Source organism: Petaurus breviceps, unplaced genomic scaffold (genome assembly GCF_028583685.1).
Source record: "Petaurus breviceps papuanus isolate PSGF00001 unplaced genomic scaffold, PetGlider_PUasm1.0 90845, whole genome shotgun sequence".
NCBI classification, from domain to species: domain Eukaryota; kingdom Metazoa; phylum Chordata; class Mammalia; order Diprotodontia; family Petauridae; genus Petaurus; species Petaurus breviceps.
This window is the reverse complement of record NW_027187359.1, coordinates 4093981-4113540: the sequence shown is the minus strand read 5'-3', so window position 1 is coordinate 4113540 and position 19560 is coordinate 4093981. Positions and strand designations below refer to the sequence as shown.

General features: G+C 40.3%; 1 protein-coding gene across 1 annotated transcript in view; it reads left to right on the top strand.

The window, feature by feature from the left end:
• PTK2B (protein tyrosine kinase 2 beta) overlaps positions 1 to 19560 on the top strand; it is a 172110-nt gene that overhangs the window by 39346 nt on the left and 113204 nt on the right. The window contains exon 2 of the mRNA XM_069071951.1: positions 1710 to 1762. The gene's annotated coding sequence lies outside the window, so the exon portion shown is untranslated. The remainder of the gene's footprint in view (positions 1 to 1709; positions 1763 to 19560) is intronic.

Genomic DNA, 19560 nt, shown 5'->3' with positions numbered 1-19560 from the left:
TAACATGGTGCTTGGCACATAGTAAGTGCTTAATAATACTAATATTATTATCTGCCCATCTGCACTTATGGAAAATTACTTTGTCAGTAGTATGTAGACTGGTAGAGCGATGAGACCTTTGATTCAGGGGAACTGATTATGTTGTGATAATCCAGAGGACAGGTGAAGAGAGCTACACCTAAAGGTGATGGGTTTTATATAGAGAGAAGGGGTCAGATGGGATGGAAGTTAAGGAGATAAACAAGGCTAGATTCAGCAATGGCTTGGATATGTGGGGTGAGGGAGAATGAGGACTAAGATTACAAACTGGGGATGCTAGAAGGATGGTAGCGTCTGTGACAGAAATAGGGAAGTTTGGAGGAGGGAGGGAGCTTAGGAGGAAAGATAAGGAGTTCAGTCTTGGACATGCCCAGTATGAGATGCTTTTGGGACACTGGGTTTAAAATGCACAGTAGACGATTAAGGAGGAAGAACTGAAGGTCTAGGGAGGGAGAGCAGGATGAAAGCTGACTGTGTAGATCAGCTGCCATTTTTATAGTGTTTCCAAGTTTGTGGTGCACTTTAATTATATACTCTTACATGACACTCACAATGACTCTAATGAAGTGGTTCCTAAAGGTGATAATATCCCTATTTTGTAGGTGAAAAAACGGAAGATCAAAGAGGAAGAGTTGGGATGGACCTGAAAAGGCATATAGTCCAACCCCTCTCATTTTCCACATAAAGGAATTAAGGCCTAGAGAGATGAAATGACTTGGCCCAAGTTCATACAGGGCCAGGATTCGAACTCAGGTCCTGTAACTTTGAGATCTGTAATGTTTTCACTGTGCCATCCTATCTCCTCTACGCTCAGAAAGGTTCATGATCAGAGTTTGTGTCGGAGGTCCGGTTCAGAAGTAGGCCTTTGTCAAACCCTATCCCTAGCATTCTTTCCACTATACCACATTGGAGATCATGCCAGCAGATCATGCATGTAAATTGCATATGATAAATCATTTTGACATTTATTGAGTACCTGTCATGTGCCAAGACCTATGCTGAGTGCTGGGGATGTAACAATTGAATAAGATGCAGTCCCAGTTAATTCATTAACCTGTCCCTACCACTTCTGCTTGGATTCCAAATCCATTTACCATCAAGAAACCACTTGGCATGAAGGCTGGGACCAGCTCCACATGCTACCAGTTTACCGATGAACTGCACTCTTAATCTCAGAGGTGCTCAGAGTAGGGTTTAAAGAGGAAATCTACCATTGTGGAGAGATCCTGAAACTGGGAGTCAGTATAAATGAATTTGAGTCCCATTTCTGCCATTAACTAACTATGACCTGAACAAGTCTTTTCTCTTTTCTGGGATTCAGTTTCCTCATCCATAAAACAAGGAAGATGGACTAGATTAAAGGTATGAAACATATGGCCTATGAACTACCATGAGGCCTGTATTCTATTCCCAAGTGTGGATGATGCAAAATGTAATTCAAAAATATTAAACAAAATAAATAAAAATACAATAGAACTTAGAGACTGTTAATGTATGGTTTTCCAAGTCAATATGGGGCCCACAGAGATCTTTGTATGGCTTATTTTCTATTTATTTGACACCATTGACCTAGATGACCCCCCAGGTTCTTTTCAACTCTAATGTCCTTTGATATATAATTTATAACCCCTTCTCTTTCCTTGATACATCTTTCTTCTTTCTTTTCCCAGTTCCAGTGAAGCTTGGCCTAACTGAGATCTGACCTGTGACCTCTTGGTATCAGGTAAGTGCAACCTTTGGCTTCTGTATATGCAATACATACACATACACACACATGCACACATACACACATACACACATAATACACATACGTTACCACATCTTAACTCTTCATCCTCATCACCACATCTCTCATTTTTCTTTCTTCCAAAGCTCTCACACCAACTCTTCCCCTCACTTAGGCACGGAATTTTACATCAGCATTTTCTCCATAAATCTGGAGTCATGCCTAAGAAGCAGCATGCAAAATGTCCCAGGGTTAAAAAACTAGGTAAGAACAAATGCATGGGATTTGGTCATTGGAAGGGATCTCAGCAGCCATCTAATCTACACCATCCACCAAAGGATTTCTCACTATACCATACCTGACATGTGGGAGTAATGACCTGTTCTTTAAAGGAATCTAGAGATTTTGTGAGATGAAGGTGAGGCAGGAGGCATTCCTGGCATGATGGATGACTTGGGCAAAGCCTTAGTGAGGGAATGTTGTGAACAACAAGCAGACCAATTTGGCTGGAACATAGAGTTCACGGGGGAGAGAAATGTGCAACTTGTTCATAAACATGGGCTGGTATCAGACTATGAAAGACTTTAAATAGCAAATAGAGGCATTTATATTTTATTCTAGAGACGGTAGAGAACCACTAAAGCTTGAGTAGGTGAGTCAGACCTGGGCTTTAGGGATATTAATTTAATAGGGATGTAGAAAATAGATAGCAGCATGGGGAGGCTGAGGGCAGGGAGACCAATCTGGGGGCTCTTGCAATTTTACAGGCAAGAGGTCACCAGGGTATGAACGAGGTTGATGGTCATGTAAGTAGAAATAAATGAATTAATGGAAAAGATGTTGTGGAAGTTGAATTGACAGGACTTGACAACTGATTGGATATGGGGGTGTGGGTGAGTGTAGGTGAAAAAGGGTTGGTGATCTGGGTTACTGGAAGGATTATGGTACCCTTGACAGAAATAGCGAAGTTAAGAAAAGATGAAGCCCAAAAGAGGTTACAGATACACCTACCATTTAGAATGAGTTTATCAGAAAACTTCTTAAAGCAGTTTAGGTGTGGGGAGAGAAGGGAGAATATGAAGCTGAGTAGACTTAATGCTTAGGGAAAGGAAGTATGTGTGCTGAAGGAAGGTGGGGGAATTTATTTTTTTTTTTAATTTAATACTTTATTTTTTCCCAACTACATGTAAAAACAATTTTAACCTTTATGTTTTCTATAATTTTGAGCTCCAAATTCCCTCCCACTCTCCCTTCCCTCCCAAGAAGGGGGAATTTCCAGACAAATTTTATTGACTTCATAAATTTACCAAGAACTGGTCATGTACAGTGGGCCATGAAGGTTTAATGGAGAGGTGAGAAATTGTGGGCTGACTATTTCCATTGGTGAAGGGCAGGAGTATGTCTATACTTGGGAAACATGAACCCTGGGCAAAGAAACCAAAGCACAGAATAGATTTGGTTTTCCTTCTATCTAGAAATTAGTATGGTCTCTCTGCTTATACCTTATTGTTACCAGCCCAGTCCAATTAATTAATAAACATTTATTGAGAATATGTTATATATCAGTCACACAGGCCACAAATGTTTACTAAAGGCATACTATGTGCTAGACTCTGGGGCTACAAATTAATGTAAAGATATAGTTCCTGCCTTTAAGGGATCTCCCATTCTAATGGAAGCCATATTTTAATACACCAAACACCATACTGAGTAGTGGGGATGTATAATGTTAATGAGATATAAGATCTTCCCCACCCATTCATTGGCCTCATATGGAGCCCATTAAGGGAAGCTTGCTTAGGGGAGACTTGCTTGTAGGAAGGTTTTCATACCTTTTGTTAATTTCTAATTAGGCACTGAGTCATAAGGGTTGTGATACCCTCTGACTCTAAAAAAAGGTATATATACTCTGAAGTTAGCATTTTGCTTTGGGGCTCACTCATTGGAAGAGTGTTCTTGTGATTTGGCCAGATGAGACTCTGGGTAGCCATTAAGGAGCCCAAACCCCCCCACCCCCACCCCTATCCCCACCCCCATCCCACTTTGAAAAGCCCAGATGTTGGTGCTTTTCTTTCTGGTAACTATGTATGTATTGCCTTAGTCAGTTTTGGATCTGTCTGTTGATCTGTACAATTTCTCAGACAGTTAGAAGCCAAGTCTGTTTGTCTTTATTTCTCTGCTTGTATTTTCTCTGTATTTTCTTTGTATTTTTTCTGAAGTTCAGGGTACTAACTTTTCCCCTGAACTAGTGAATGTAATTTTAAAAAAGATTGTTGACCCCTTAAACAGGTATCTTTCCTAGTAAAGCAGATCTAAGAATCTGTGCTAACAGCCATCTTGGGTATGCCAGTGTGCTTGCCGGTACAGGATACAAAAGGAAAAATTAAAAAAAAAAACTCTGCTCACAAAGAACTGATATTCTAATGAAAGAGGGAGCATGTACATAAAAGATACATTAAGAGTAGGTGAAAAATAATCTTTGAGGAGAAGGCACTAGCTACTGGAGGTTGAGGGAAAACTCCTACAGAAGGTGGTGAGCCTTGGTCTGCAGAGCAAGACTTCAGCTCAGAAAAGAATGTTAACAGTTTTTTCATGGCTCTGAAGCCAAGGGATTTTTAATGGGTCAGGTCCCAGATTGTTTCTCATATCTGCTCCCCCCTGACATAGGATCATATTCTATATACCATGGCCTTAAAGAATTCCTAATCCCACTAGAAGGGTAGCTAGGTTGTGCAGTGGATAGAGCACCAGGTCTGGAGACAGAAGGACCCAAATTAAAATCCAACCTCAGACAGTTAGTAGCTGTGTGACCCTGGGCAAGTCACTTAATTCTGATTACCTCATTTTCTTCATTTGCAAAATGTGCTGGAGAAGGAAATGGCAAACCACTCCAGTATCTTTTCCAAGAACACCCCAAATGGGTTCATGAAGAGTCAGACATGAATCTGAATGAGTAAACAAAAACAACAAGTCTCTAGAATGACACCAGATTGAGGAAACTTCCCACAGAAGTTCATAAAGTCACAGAATTTGTACCTGCATAAAACTTTAGATATTATCTCATCTAATACCCATTTCACAAATGAGGAAGTTGAGACCAAGGGAGGTTAAATGAGTTGCTGAAGGTCACATAGCTAGTTATTGGCACCTTATTCCATGCTTATCATTCTTTCCACATCATGTTCTTCTTCTTCTTCTTTTTTTTTTTTTTTTGCTTTGTGGAGCGGAGAGGGCAGGGCAATTTGGGTTAAGTGACTTGACCAAGGTCACTTGGCTAGTAAGTGTTAAGTGTCTGAGGCCGGATTTGAACTCAGGTCCTCCTGACTCCAGGGCTGGTGCTCTATTCACTGTGCCACCTAGCCACCCTGCATGTTCTATTATTTGTTTGTTTGTTTACTTATAGCATTTTAAAATTTTGAGCCCAGATTCTCTCCCTTACTCTAGCCTCTCCTCCACCCATTTAGAAGGCAAAGGAACATATCAGTTAGACATGTAAAATACATGCAAAATCTATTTCTATATTAACCATGGCCATCATGTTCTTATACTGTGGATCTATTTACATGAACTAAGATAGAGGAAGGGTCTCTTGAATGTTGAGTAGATCCTCAACAGAAACCTTACAGAAAGACATTGAAAAGGATGAGAAGGTATGGATGAATGGTGATTTGTACCAGTAGAGGGAGTGTCTTCAAGAGTAAGATCATGGAGCCGTAGAAATATTCAAGTGTGGAGTTTGAGCAGATGTCAGGGACATTGGAAGAGAGGTGGTCCCATAGGTCAAAGGATCACAGAATTAGAGCTAGAAGGCTATCTGCTCTAACCCACTTATTTTAGATAAGGAAACTGAGCCCCACAGAACTCAAGTACTTTGCCCAAAGTCACACAGGTAGTAAGTAGTAAGTGGCGCAGAAGGATTTGAAACCATGTCCTCTGTCTCTATGGACTGATTCCGTGGAAGGATTGGTTGGTTGGGGAATCTACTTGTTGGGTATTTGTGTGATGAATTAAGGAGGGTAATAAACTGAAGAACATTTAAAGAAGGGCAACTAGGATGGAAGGGTCTTGAGCTCATTCCATGTGAGGATCAGGTAAAGGAACTAAGGATACATAGCCTGGAGAAGAGAAGGTGCCAGATGGAAACCAATAGTTGTCTCCAAGTATTTAAAGGGTTGTCAGGTTCAACTTGGTCTGTTTGAATCTATAAAGCAGAAACAGCCTGTGGAACTAGCATAACAGGCAAATTTAGGCTTGAGGTCAGGAAGAACTAGAACTGTCCCAATGTAAAATGGGAGGTAATGAGTTGACTCTCTTCAAGTAAAAAACAGCTAACCATTTGTACAGTAAATTATAAAGGGGGATTATTTCATATGTGTGGGCTTTAGTTGACTAGGTATCTGCCAAAGTCCCTTCCAAGTTTAAAATTTTGTGATTGAAGGGGCAGCTAGGTGGTGCAGTGAAGAGAGCACCAGCTGTGGAATCAGGAGGACCTGAGTTCAAATCTGGCCTCAGACACTTAACACTTAACTAGCTGTGTGACCTTGGGCAAGTCACTTAACCCTAATTGCCCTGCCTTCCCCCGCCAAAAAAAAGACCAAAAAATTTTTTTATGATTGATTGATTCCAAGATCCAAAGTTTTTTCAACTGTATTATAACTAAAATGGGAGAAGGAAATGGCAAACCATTACAGTATCTTTGCCAAGAAAACTCCATGGACAGTATGGTCCATGGTGTCATGAAGAGATGTGACTGAATGACTGAACAACAAATGGACTTTTATTTACCTGGTTAAATTGTCAATATAGGGGAGGAGAGGAGAGAAGAAGTCAGGTAGCAATCATGGCGAACAAGTTGTAGATTCATTGTTGTTCATACTTCCTTCTTGAAGAGGACCAATGACATCAGAAGGGTGATGGTTTTACCTGCAAGTGAACTGGATTTAAGTGAGGCAGGACTGTGCAAAGTCATTAGCCTTACTCTATTCCAGAGTCGTATGAATCTAGTGGCAAGACATGGGTCAGGATGACTGGTGATGGCCTCCTGTAGATGCATCATGATAAAGCAAAAGACTAAATGAAGCTTTTACCAACTGAATAACAATTAGTAAATTTATGACTAGTACTTCAACTAATTTATTTATTAAGTAATATTCTTTGACTTGATTATAGCTGTTATAAAGTATTAACTAAACTTATTTGTTGATTGGTTTCTTATATGTTAGCTCATCTGCCTGAAGAATAAAGAGTACAATAAATATATTTGCTAATTGTTCTTCCCCTGACTTCAGATATATTATATCTCTCTATATACACATACACATGTGAGTCTTTTTTTCTCTATGGAGTTCTTCCTATTAAGAGATAAAGTTTTTGCTATCCTGTTTGTGGGAATGGTTGAAAAACCACAATGTCCTTTGGTCTGTATCTATTGACTGAATATGTAAGCATCCCCTGCCTTTTGGAATTTTCCCTTTTTACCTCACAGGTTGGGTTTTGCCTTTGCTTGAAAAGAGTCTTTCAGTTACTGAGAGCTACACATCAAGTTGGTCATACTGCCGCTAGTATATTTGAACAAATCTTTTTATACATTTATGTATTTTTGGGTTGCTTTGTCTTGTCTCTCCTGATAGACTGTAGGCTCTCTGAAGGCAGGTTCAATGTCTGTTCTATGCATCCTATGGGCCTGTAGCAGCAAGCACCCCAGTGTCCCCAGGGTTGCTGCCAACACAGGTTCTTAGATCTGCTTTGTTAAAGGAAAGCAACTCAAAATGGGTTAACAAGCTTACTTTAATCAGTCAAACATATATTGTTTACGTAGTTCAGGGCAAAAAGGTCAGCACCCCGAACTTCAGAGTATACAGACAGAATTATCAAGACAGAAACAGATCAAGTAGACAGATTTCCAAACTGTCCAACCCTTACATCCATACCAAATCAACATCTGGGTTTTTCAAAGCCAGGGGACTCTCAACAATGGCTTGCCAGAGTTTCATCAAATCACAGAACACTTCTCAAAGTGAGCCCCAAAACAAAGCTACACATCAGGGCTTATATAGCTTTCTCCTGGCTCAGAGAATGTAACAACCTTATTGACTCACTGCCCAATCAAAAAGCATTGACTGAAAAACAAGCCTCCCACCCCAGGCTCCAGGTGCACTTTAGCCTAGGGGCAGGGAAGATCTTTAAATTTACATTCCCATTACAGGGCCTTAAACTTTGCACCTTGTGGGTAATCATAAATACATGGCTATGGCTGGCTCCTCAGGCCTCAAAAGTATGTTAACATTAAAGGGATCAGTCATAGGAAGTCAGAACTGGATGGGACCTCAGAGGTCCTCTAGTCTAACTCTCTCATTTTACACATCTGACCTCTATGTTCCCTCCTCATTCTAAATCTATGATCCTGTGAAATTCAGAGAGGTTTGGTTATATGGCCCAGCCATCATTATTGACAGAGATAATAACGTAGATATTATTAATAATAATGACTGATGATTAATATGATCAATAATCTAATATTATGATAGAATTATTGTATTTTATGGCATTCTATAATGTTATTATAATAAATTTGCAGCATGATTTAATGTGTAAAGAACCATCCTCAAAGCCAGGAAGGCCCAGGTTCATATCCTGCCTTTCATGTGATTGATCCTGGAGAGTCCCAACCTCTCCGTGCTCTAGGTTATTCTTTATAGCTATAAGTTGAAGAGAAGGTCAAACCTGTATAGTCTCCTTAACCTAGCTGTTCCTTATATCAGTTAAATCAAAGGTCCAGTCTTTATCTCTAATACTATGATTTTACTATAGTTATATTATCGTCAGTAATAAATGTATTGTTATTGACAGAGATTAGAAAGAACATAGAAAATGTACAGATATATCCTAGGCCATCTTATAATTGAGGTTATGGTATGAAAATATAATTAAATACTAACTTAACTCATGTCAAATGGGCTGGAAAATATAATGTGGGTATAGGAGTCTTGGGGCAGAAGAAATAGTAGGGAAAGGAAAGGAAGAGCAGGATTTGGAGTCAGAAATCTGAAACTCTGTTTTGCCACTTACTGACTGTGTCCTTCAGAGAAGTCACTTGCCATCTCTGGGCTTCACATCCTCATTTGTAAAATGAAGGTGTTAGTTTAGATGACTTCTGAGGTTCTTTATGGCTAAAACTAGATAATCCTGTAATTTCTCCTATCATAGTATCAATGTTGGTGAAAGGATGAGTGAAGGCTAGAGCTGTATTCAGACAAGGAAGTGATGATAGGAGGAAATGAAGAGAAATCTAGAAGAAGGGACCTGGTGGATGACCACCAGGGCAGGATAGGCCACAGGAAGAAGCCGGGAAAGAAGAGACAGATACTTTTGTCCCCAGAAACTATGAGAAAGAGACTTTTTGGCTCTTGTAGCTGAATTAGTTCCCACTTATCCTCTACAGAGGAGGAAGAAAGACTGCTCTGGCAGGAAAGGCCCTGCCCATCTAATATGATAGGTAATCCCTTCTCTTCCTGTAGCAGTCCCAATTCACCTGCAGGATCAGTCAATTTGACCTTCAGGATAGCATTAAGAAGACAGTGTGTTTAGAGTAAGAAACTTGAATTTCAAATCTTGGTTCTATCACTTCGTGAGTGGTCTTGTGCAGGATTACTAAGTCACTCAACATTTGTGAGCCCTAGTCCCTCATCTGTAAAAAAGGGGGTTGGATGAGATGACCCCGAGGCCTCTTCCAGCAATGAATCTGGGATCCCGTGATCTACAGTGATTTCAGAGGCCCTCTTGCTTCTGCAAAAAATTTGTCTACCTGGTGGCTAAAATTTTGTATAACAGCAGAAAAGACCTTTCATTCTTTAATTTGAGATATATTGTAGTGAAAATATGTAATTATAATGAAAAAATATTTCAAATTAAAGAATGAAAGGTCTTTTCTGCAATTATAGAAATTTTATAGAAATTTTCTGCTGTTTTAGCCATCAGGTAGACAAATTTCTTCTGAAATCACACTGTATCATAGGATACTAGATTCAGAGTTGGAAGAAACCTTTGGGTCATCTCATTCAACCCCATCATTTTGCAGGCAGGGACCTGGGGACTCAGTTTCCTGAGTTCAAATCTGACCCCAGACACTTACTGGCTTTGTGACCCTGGGCAAATCACTTCACTCTGTTTACCTTAATTTGTTCATCTGTAAAATGAGCTAGAGAAGGAAACTGTAAATCACTCCAGTATCATTGCCAAGAAAACCCCAAATGGGGTCACAAAGAGTCAAACATGACTGAAAAAAATGACTGAGAAGTGATGATGAAAATGGTTCAGTTGAATGAGCTTGAGTTTTGACATGGACACGTAGTAGGGGTATGACCAGGGAGAAATCAGTTAACTGGTTTGGACCTCAATTTTCTTGCCTATAAAATTGGGAAAATAATATCCACACTACTAGATCATAATATTTGTACAGCCACAGCTAGGTGTACAATGGATAGAGCACTGGACCTGGAGTTAGGAAGACCTGAGTCCCAATTTGGTCTTAGATACTAGCTACATGATTCTGGGCAAGTCACTTAACCTTGGTGTGCTTCAGTTTCCTTAACTGTAAAATAGGGATAATAATAATTACATATATGTAGTAACATATTTAAAATGGGGATGATAATAATAACACCCACCTCTCAGGGTGGTTATGAGGATAAAACAAGATAATTCTAAAGTGCTTAGCCACAATACCAGGCACATAGTAGGTACTATATAAATGTTAGCTAATTTAAAAAATCTACCTTACAGTGTTGTTGTAATGGAAAATGCTTTTAACCTGAAAATACTAAAAAGTTTGAACTAGAGTAATACTAATAATAATATTTTGTATATTATTATTATTATTACATATTTTTAAAAATAACTAGTGATTATATCATTTTAAGGTTTGCAAGGTGCTTGACACATTATCTCATTTGATCCTCACAACAAACCTCTGAGATAGATGCTATTATTATTATTCCTGTTTTAGAGATGAGGAAAATGAGGCTGAGGGAAGTTAAGGTGACTTGCCCAGGGTAATGCCGCTTGTAAGGGCTTCCCGAATCCAAGTTCAATACTCTGTCTACTGCACTACCTAGCTGTCTACTATTGTTATTGTTGATTAACACTGATACACAATAGAGTTCAACCAGTGAGTCATTCACTGAATATTGATGACTTATGTCATAGACTTCTGAAGTCATTTTGATGGGGGAGCTATGGAAGCAAGGAGTTAGGGCACCATGTGCCTAAAGCTAATGTGTTGAAAACAGATTAGTTCTGAGGTTCAGGCGGATCTTAGATTCAGAACTTTGGAATGCTGGACCTGGAGTCAGGAAGATCTGAGTCCAAGGGTCACCAGTGAGGAGAGAAAAGGGGGGGAAATCAAGTAGATATAGGGAACCAGTGGGACAGGCTCTACAGCATTGCTGAGGGTAGGCCCTCTTGACCTTCCACTCACCAGGGACTAAGAGGTACACTATACATGAAGGTACTGCTATCTCCTGACTGCAAAGGCATCAGCCCTGTTTCAAGTAGTTTATAATTTTATTTTGTTTTTTTTATTAGTATGAGATTTCATTATTTTTAAAAAAGGCTTTTAATCCCAAAGGATTCTTTCTCTATAACAGCAAAAATGGCACAGGGATGGAGAGATGAATTTGGATCTTAGTAATATATATATTTAGTGCTGGAAGGAACTATCCCCATAGTCTACCTAGTAGTCTTGAGTTTGAATCCTACTTTTGCCAGTGACTAGTGAGGTGACATTAGACAAATGACTCCTCAAATAAGGCTAGTTTCCTTGTTTATAAAGTAAGAGGACTAAACTAAATGCTAAAGTCCTATTTTATCCGAGGCATTTTTTCAAACTGCAGAATTCTATTTGTGTATATAGAAAGCTTTGTTTACACTTCCCTAAGTGTAGAAGTAGGAAGTAGGAAGAAGTAGGAAGACTTTGGTCTTGTCTTCCTTCCCTTTTCCATGCACACTTCTCAAGCTGCACATGGCCCTTTTGTGGCATCTTATAAACTGTTGGAATATTCCATCTCCCATTTGTGTACCTTTACATAGCCTCTGGTCTGGGATGCATTTTCTCCTCACCCCAGGCTCTTAGGGTCCAAGGGACCACCTCCTAGAGGAAGCCTTCCCTGATTTCTACCCTCACCCCCCCCCCCGCCCCCCAAGCAGAGGATAGTGCCTCTTGCTCTAACCTTCTTGCTTCATAATTTTTGTATATATTTCGTATTTATTTCTCTGTGTACTTGTGATTCCCCTGCTAGAAAGTAACCTCCTTGAAGGAAGAAATGTTTCATTTTTATCTTTGTATTCTCAGAGCCTGATACCTAGAAGGCATTGAATAAGTGCTTGCTGATTGGTTGATTAGAATTGAGACAGCCAGAGGTGGCTAGGTGGTGCAGTGAATAGAGCACCAGCCCTGGGGTTAGGAGAACCTGAGTTCAAATATGACCTTAGACACTTAACACTTACTAGCCCTGTGACCTTGGGCAAGTCACTTAACCCCAATTGCCTTTCCTTCTTCCTTCAAAGAGTAAAAAAAAAAAAAAAGGATGGAGGCAGCCAGCTGTGACTCTGTTATTTAATACCTGTGTAACTTTGGACAGATCATTTCATTTTTCTGGGTCTAGGTTTCCTCTCTAAAGTAAGAGGTTGGGCTGGTGGTTCTCCAAGCTTTCTCAGGTCTTTCAAAGCTGCTTGTTCTTATTCTTCATTGTCTGATTCCCATCTCTACCTTTATTTACCAAGCATTCCCATTCCATCAGTGGATTTCAGCACCATCTGAGCACACAAAGGCAACAGCTCACATTTAGTCTTAGGCTGGTTTTAGCAATTCTGAGGGAAGTTCATTCGCTCTTTACAATGTGGTTACGCACATAGAGATGAATAAGTCACAGTTCTTGCCCTCTAGGGGAAAATCTAGTAGGTGAGATGATTCATATGCAAATAACTACCAAAATGGAAGTGAGGAAGTAGCCGGAGATAGCCACAAAGTGAGATTAGGATTCCGAGGACCTAGAGCTCACTGGCAGGATCTGAGAAGGTTTCATGAAACAGGTGACATTTGAGCTGGTTACAGAAGGATGAGCAGGAACTCGGCGCCATGTTTTGAAGCCGTTTTTTAAAAGTCCATGCCAATTAACTGGTAAGTGTTTTATGTCTTTCTAATGAAGTGTGAAATGTTCTGCTAAGTTAAAAAAAAAAAGTATCACTCTCCCGGGGCAGGGAGGGCTGAGAAACCGTGACTTTACAGCCCTTATCTTTTCCTGGTGACACTCTTGGATAAACCCTTATGTTTTTTCCCCCAGGAATTGTTTATTTCTACTTTCTTTTGACAAATGCACTCTACTTTTCTTTCCACTTTTTCAGATGAAGGTGGCCTCAATCTCACTAATTCTCCGACCCTTTCTTCCCCACTAAAACCAGTCACAACACACATGTATAAAGTTTGAGGTCTGGTGGAACCATGACACTACCCGTCCTCTCGATGGACTGGAGTTACAGAATGACACATTTTTAGACATGCTCAAATGCAGCTTTACTTGACAAGGCATATTTGTTATACATGATTTCTTTTTCTTTTTTCTTTACCTAAAGGCGAGGGGGGGGGGAATTTTTAATTAAAAAAATAAAAACAAACCAAAATGCTGTCAAACAGAGATCTAGGTTTTTCAACACACTAGCTATTGAAAACAGATTACTTGGAAGGTCCAGACAGATCTTAGCTTCAGAATTGTAGAGGGCTGGACCTGGAGTCAGGAAGATGTGAGTTTAAATCTGGCCTCAGATACTTACTGTGTCTCAGCAAGTCACTTAATGCCTGCTTACCTCAGTTTCCTCAACTGTAAAAAAATCTTCCCAGGATTATTGTGAGGACCAAATGAGATAATATTTGTAAAGTACTTAGCACATAGTAGGTACTTAGTAAGCCCCTCCCTCCTTTCCTCTCTCCATTCCTTCTTTCCTCCTTCCCTTCTTTTCTTTCTTCCTTCCTCCCTTCCATCCTTCTTCTCTCCTCCCTCCCTCCCTTCCTTCTTTCCTTTCTCCCTCCCTTCATCCCTCCCTTCCTTCCTTCTTCCCTTTCTCCCTCCCTCCCTCCCGCTCTTCTAGCAAAAAGACATAATTCTGAACAATTCATTTCCAGCATTGGTTATAATCCAGGGAACTAATCTCTTCAGGGAAGAAAAGCGCAAAAGAAAATGGGAAATGGATGATGCTCCTATTTCATCAGAGGTTAATATGTTGATCCAATTTGCCACTCTTACTATAAAAATAAAGTTTTTTCAGGGGAAGAAATCCCACCAAACAAAAATTTATGTCAAAGAGGTATAAATGCTGTGGCCAGCTAGGTGGCACAGTGGATAGATTACCAGGCTTAGAGTAAGGAAGCCTCACCTTCCTGAGTTCAAATCTGGCCTTAGGCACTTACTAACTGTGTGACCCTGGGCAAGTCACTTGACCCTGATTGCCTCAGTTTCCTCATCTGTAAAATGAGCTGGAAAAGGCAAACCAGTCCAATATCTTTACCAAGAAAACCCCAAATGGGGTCACAAAGAGTCAGACACGATTGAAAAGACTGAATACAAATAAGTACTAAATCTGGAATCAGAGGATCTGGATTTGAATCCTAGCTACCTGTGTGACCTTGGGCATTTAACTCATCTGTGCCTCAGTTTCTTTGCCTGAAAAATGAAAGAGTTGGATTAGGTCAGTGGCTCTCAGAGGGTGTGCCACAAATGGTATGGAATTTATATTTGCAATCACTTATGGATGAGTAAGTCTCCCTACTTTTTGAAAGTGTGTAGTGTGATGGCAAAGAATATAGTGCCATGAGCCAAAAAAGGTTTGAGAACCACTGAACAAGATGGTCTTTAAGGTCCTTTCCAGTTCCAAGTGCTAGCATCTCTATATATGGAAGGTATTTGCCACTTCAGAGTTTCCATTTTGATACTAATAGATTTTGTTCATGCATCTTTTATTTGCATATAAATGTCTTTTGGGGGGAAGTGGTGTCATGTTGTGGACAGAATCGTTGATTAGAGTTGAGATCAGCGTCCAAATCATATTTCTGAAGTGATCTGTGTGAGTCTGGTCAAGTCACATGATACTTTTGGGCCTGGATTTCCTCTTTGGGTTTGACAGACTTCAAGGCCGCTTCCATCTCCAAATAGATGATCCTGTAATCACTGGGGAGAGGAAGATATGAATAGAGTAACTGGGGAGGAGAGAGAAGAAGGATGTACTGTGGAGGGAGGCTGCTGATAGGGGTTAGGCTGGACTGGTAAATGTATACATGTAGGGTCATCCTTCTCAAAAGGCAGATCCCTCTGGGTTCCCTCTTCGAAGTGTTGACATTTTTATACTGGTGATTAGGCTGAACATCAAAGGCAGCCTTAAAGGGAAAGGGAAGCAACAACTCAATACAGTGGAAATAGCAGTGGACTTGGAATCAGAGTATATGAGTTCAAATCCTGGCTCTACTATTACTAGCTATATAACTTTTGGCAAATCACTTAACCTCTCTGGGCCTCAGTTTCCTCATCTGTAAAATGAGGGAGTTGAGTGAGATGACTATTAAAGTCCTTTTCAATTCTAAATTTACCATTTGGATTCTGTAATTGCTTCTAAAGGAGAAGTATAAACTATTACTTCTGTCCCAACTCTTTATTTATTAGTTATGTGACTTTGAACAAGACACTCAACTTTTCTGGGCTCCAGTTTCCTGTTCTGTGAAGTGAACAGACGTCCTTTCCAGCCTTGAAAGGTTATAGCCCCAAACTCAAAGGATCTGTGACTTCTTCAAGGAGAACTCCCTGTGGGGAAACTCCCTGAATTGACTCAGACCCAAATGTATCTGACCTTATTAGTTAAGTCTTAGGGCAGTGTTTGAGGCACAGAGAAGTGTCAGAGGCAGAATTTGAACTCAGTTCTTTCAGATTCCACACCCAACAGTCTATCTACATCTGTATGCTTCTATTTTAATAATTTGTAAGATGTTACAGGCAGTCTGAGAGGTATGTCTGGGAAGGGTAAGGGAGGCAAGACAACTCCCTATTTCTAAAATCATAGATTTAGAATAGAAAAGGATTTTAGGAACATTAAGTTCAATGCCCCCCCCCCCCCATTACAAATGTGGAAATTGCAACCTGGTGAGTTTAATTGACTTGCCAAGGCATATACACAGCTTTTATCTGAGGAGGGTTTTAAAAAAAATTAAATAGTATTTCATTTTTTCCAATTATACATAAAGACAATTTTCAACATTCATTGTTTGCAAAGATTTTGAGTTCCAAATTTTTCTCCCTCCCACCCTCCCCTCTCCCTTCCTGAGACAGCAAGCAATCCTATATAGGTTATACACGTGCAATAAAGTAAAACATATTTTGAGGAGGGGGATTTGAATCCAGGGCTCCTGATTCCAAGTCTGGTGCATAGTCCACTAGACCACACTGTAGTTACCCCAACTTCCACCTCTCTGACCTCAAATCAGCAATGAGAAGTGAGGAAATGAAGGAGAGGATGACACACCAAGGATGTTTTACAACTTGACACTGTCCTTACATGTGAGTTATGAAACCATGAGAACTGTGAGGAGGGGAGAGAGAAGACTAGATGGTTTGGGGACAAACTCTCCATATTATTTCCACTTGCTAGGTTCCCTTCTCTGCTCTGAGTGGCCCAGAACCCGTAGCTAGAAAGCAGCAATCTAAGCCACTCCAACAAGCTTTTATTAAGTGTCTTCTGTATGCCAGGCACCATGTTAGGTGCTGGGAACACAAAGAGAGCAGTGAGAAAATCTCTGCCCTTTTCATTGTTACGTAGTCATTTCAGTCATGTCCTACTCTTCATGACCCCTTTTGGACTTTTCTTGGCAAAGATACTGGAGTGGTTTGCCATTTCCTTTTCCAGCTCATTCAACAAATAAGGAAACTGAGACAAACAAGGTTAATTAATTCGTCCAGGGTCATAGGGCTAAGTATCTAAGTCCAGATTTGAACTCGGGTCTTCCTGACTCCAGGTCTGGCACCCTATCTGTTGTACCATCTAGCTTCCCCTAAGAATAATAAATGTTGTTGTTGTTGTTTAGTTGCATCCAATTCTTCATGACCCCATTTTGGGGTTTTCCTGGGAAAGACACTGGTTTGCCATTTTCTTCTCCAGATTATCTTACAGATGAGGAAACTGAGACAAAGAGGGCTAAGTGACTTGCCCAGGGTCCTATGGATTGTAAGTGTCTGAGGCCAGATTTGAACTCAGGAAGACGAGTCTTCCTGACTCCAGGTCCAGCGCTCCATCCTTTGGGCTACTTCCCTTCCCTTAAGGAGCTAATATTTCCCAGGAGGCAGCACAACAAAGCACTATTTCTGAAGCCCACTTAGTATTTGTGGTACACTGTGTATAGAATGCTATCTTTGGAGTCAGAAAATCTGGGTTCAAATATTGGCTCTTCCACCAAGTGTTCTGTAGGCTTCTCAAGAACGGGGACTATTTTGTCTTTTATCTCCAGGGTCCGTAACCTTGGGCAAACCAGTGAAACCAATCTCCCTGGGTCTGTTTCCTTCTCTGTCAAGTAAAGGGTTTGGATTGATGACTTGTAAGGTTCTTTTCAGTCTAAATCTATGATCCAACTATGACGACTGCTCTAGGAAATGGGAGAATTTTCTCTATTTTTAAATTAAATTTAATATTTTTAATTAACATAAATGTATGCTTTCTCCACCCACCTCCTCCTTAGAAATAGAAAAGAGAAAAAAAAAACCCTTGTAACAACTACACTTAGTAAAGCAAAACATAATGCGAGAATTTTCAAGGCTTGACGCAATTTCTGTGGCCAAAGGCAGGAGATCTCCAATGTAGTCTAGGGCCTCTGTAGGCAGGATGAAGGCTAGGACAGTCCCAGGTTGGTGGGTCATCCCTCTGGAGATTTGGTGGCTGGTTGTCGGCATCTGCCGCATGAATGTATGTTGTGGTCTTTCATTCAGTCTGATACCTTAATTTTTCAGATAAGGAAACTGAGGTCCAGAAAGATTAAGAATCTGCCCAAGATGACATGCTTTGATGCTTTGAACTCCAGTCTTTTGATTCACAGTTAACATGCTGCCTCTTCATAGAAAAGCAATGCTACTAGGAAACAATACCTTTGTTGTTTACTACTTTTTTTTACTACTTTATTGTTGACTACCATGACTCCCTCCTGTTCTCTCTCTCTCTCTCTCTCTCTCTCTCTCTCTCTCTCTCTCTCTCTCTCTCTCTCTCTCTCTCTCTCTCTCTCTGTCTCTCTCTCTCTCTCTCTCTCTCTCTCTCTCTCTCTCTCTCTCTCATGTGCACGTGAGTGAGTGTTTAAACATTATCTAGTGGTGACAATAGGGTAACTAGCTGGCATGGTGGATAGAGGGCTGTGTCAGGAGTCAGGGAGACTAATCTTCCTGAGTTCAAATCTGGCCTCAGACATGTGTGACCCTGGGCAGGTCACTGAACCCTGTTCACCTCAGTTTCCTCATCTGTAAAATCAGCTGGAGAAGGAAATGGCAGCCATTCTAGTATCTGTGCCAAGAAAACCCCAAATGGAGTCACAAAGAGCCAGATGAGACTGAAACAACCAAACATCCAATGGTGACAATTCCTTTTTTGTCCACTGTGCAACTGCAGCTGCCTAGTCTCTATAACAGCCCAGGACGTCCACTTTATGGGTGCATGGGGCTGTTACCAAGATTGGTCACACCTATTACCTCTCCCAGGATACTCTAGCAATTTACCTTTAAAAAAGGTTGTGAGATTCTATGTGGGTTTTGATGTTTGGGAAATGAGGTAGTAGGAAGCAAGGTATAAAACTTTCTTATACACTCAGATCCTTCAGATCTGTTTTCAGTAACTGATAGAAACAGAGTACTATTGAAGTCTGGTTATCTTATATTCTCAATTTTCCTAGCCATCTACTTATTCCTTGGGTCTCTGTACTCTGACAGTTAGGAATTCCAATTTGTTTAAGGCTAGAGGTGCTAGATAAGCTGTCACACTGTGCTCTGGACTGGTCATCATGTGTCTAAAATGCCATGCCCAGTTCTTACGATTACGTTTCAAGAACCGTGCTGACAAATCATATGGAGTCTAGAGGAGGGTGCCCAGATTGGAGAGAGGATGACACCATTGTATGAAAGAATGAGTGGGTTGGGAGCCAGAGCACATGGATTCAAATATTACTTGGTGATCTTAGGCAATTCACTTAACTTCTTTAGGCCTTAGTTTTCCCTGAGGTCCCTTCAATGATCTATGATGTGATGCTCTGGAAACCATGCCATGTGAAAGAAAGGTTGAAGGAACTGAGAATGTTTATAGCCTGGAAAAGGGGAAATAGGAAGAGTCTGATGGCCATCATGGATTCTTTGAAAGTTTGTTATATGGAATATTAATTAGAGTTGTAGAATGAACCTCCAGATGAAAGAACTAGGATCAATATATAGAAATTATAGGGAATTATAATAATGATAGTAGCAAATAGCTAGCTTTTACATAGCATTTCTAGGTTTGCTAATAAACATAATTCATTTTATCCTCATAACAAGCTTGGGAAGTAGGTGCTATTATTATCCCCATTTAACAGATAAAAAAAAAAAACCTGTTGCTGACCAAAGTTAAATTACTCTCTCAGGGTCACATAATCTGAGGCTGAATTTGAACTCATACCTTCCTGACCCAGGCCCATTAGTCTATCCATTGCACTACCTGGCTGCCACAGGGAAGTAGATTTTAACTCAGTATAAAAA